The sequence below is a fragment of the Brassica oleracea genome, chromosome C1 (assembly GCF_000695525.1).
Source record: "Brassica oleracea var. oleracea cultivar TO1000 chromosome C1, BOL, whole genome shotgun sequence".
NCBI classification, from domain to species: domain Eukaryota; kingdom Viridiplantae; phylum Streptophyta; class Magnoliopsida; order Brassicales; family Brassicaceae; genus Brassica; species Brassica oleracea.
Genome location: NC_027748.1, coordinates 26327523 through 26329596, shown reverse-complemented (window position 1 = coordinate 26329596; position 2074 = coordinate 26327523).

Here is a 2074-nt window from a genome sequence, read left to right as displayed (position 1 = left end):
CTAGATCAAGCTCTGTGCATTAATTTGCTACTATTTTATCTTATAAATTCTATTTTGAAAAGTATTTTCAGATTTAAAATTATTTTCAAATTTCAAAATCTATAAATTTTTTCAGATCTAAAAATTATCAGACAGTGTAGACTTCCAAAGAAGTTTACTAAAGCTAGTAGACTTCATATGAAGTTTACTAAACCACAAAGTTTAAGCAGACTTCATTGGAAGCCTACAAAAATATGACTTTAATTCTTTTCTATGTTTTTTAATAATTTTATCTTGTTTTGCAGTTATTTTTTTTCATAGTTGTTTTCTTCTCCTCCCAAAAATGTAAAGTTTAATCTATAGATTTTAAATATGTGTTCTAGTATTTATATTAAAATAAAGTTACATATTCAAATTCTATGTCTTTAATTATTACTATTTTATCTATTAAATTATATTTTTAAAAGTTTTTTAGAATTTAACTTATTTCAGATCTAATTTTTTTTTGATAGAGTAAAGTTCAAATGAAGTCTACTTAAAAGTTAGGGCTGGTAGACTTGAAAAAAAGCCTACAAGCCTTGAATTTTAAGCATATTTCATTAGAAGGTTACTCAAAATATGATTTTAATTTTTAATCTTTTTTTGCAGGTATTCTCTTCCAAAGTTTTAAAATCATCTTCCCAAAAATGTAAGCTTTACATATATTCATTATAAGATATTTTGTGTTTATAATGAACTAAATTTAAAGATTCATACTTTATGTTTTTGCTTTGTTACAAGGATGACAAAAAAATTATTTTTGAAATATCTTCCAGAACTTAATATTTTCAAATTTTCTAAATGCACACTTTTAGATATGAAAATTTTACGTCAGTGTAGACTTCAACTAAAGTCTGCTAAACAATAACTGTACGTAAACTTAATAAAAAGTCTACTAAAATATGATTTATTTTTTTATCCTATGTTTTTCTCATAACTCTATCTTATTTTGCAGGTACTTTTTTCAAGACTTTATTTGAGGCATCAAGATTATGAAAAATCAAACCTACTCAAGAATACTTTTTAATATATTGCTCTGCAATAATTTTTCATAATAAAATATTAATTTTTAAATAATTGTTTAATGCATAATCTATAAAGATTGTATTCATTTTTAGTTGTGTTTCACTTGTATGATATTATTAATTTTTTGTTAGATATCAATTTTTTCACAAGATCTAATCAACCAAACAAGTAAAACCACCATAGGCTAAAATAATAACTAACACACATGTGAGAAGAAGAAAATCGATACAAAATTCTCAAAAAGTTTCAAGAGTAAAAGTAATCAAATTTTTTTGCAATAAGTTTCAAGTGTATAATTATAACACATTAACTTTTGAAATTCACCCCAGACCATTAAATTACTAACATACACTGTAAAATAATTAAATCATGAAAAAATATGATAAATAATACACAATTGCACTTTTAATAGAATTTACGACGTAGACTTCAACTGCAGTCTACCTTTGTAGATTTACAAAGACGTCTACACTTATTATCTAACACCAAAAATTTCTAGTTGGCTCTGACTTGATACACAAAGGCGTACAAAGGGTGCCTTAGCTAACTCGATCAAGTTCCGCACTTGTCTATCATTCGTGACATGCATAGGAGGAGTATCCGGAGCCATTTGTTGTAAAAATGACGTCTGGTAAGGAATATGTTAGCACCACCTTCTAGATTTTCTTGTCCAGACCATAATCTTCTAGTGTCATTTCAAGAAGTTCACCATATGTAAAACCACCCGACATAAGAAACATTCTCCCTCATTTCCGATTATTGACCACAAACTCCCGCAAAGAGCCTTTCACCACCCATTCTCCGTATACAACAGGTATCTGAGCCATTTCCTGAAAAAAAATACAGGTTTACATAATCAGCAAATAAATATTTCATGTTTCATAAAACTATAAACGAAGACTTACAAATACGTCTACAATTATTAACTAACAATAGTCAAATCAAATGAATTACACTTTCATAATTATAAAACATTTTCTTTTCAAAATCACTCAAACCCATTAGGATTAACTAACACACACTGTCAAAC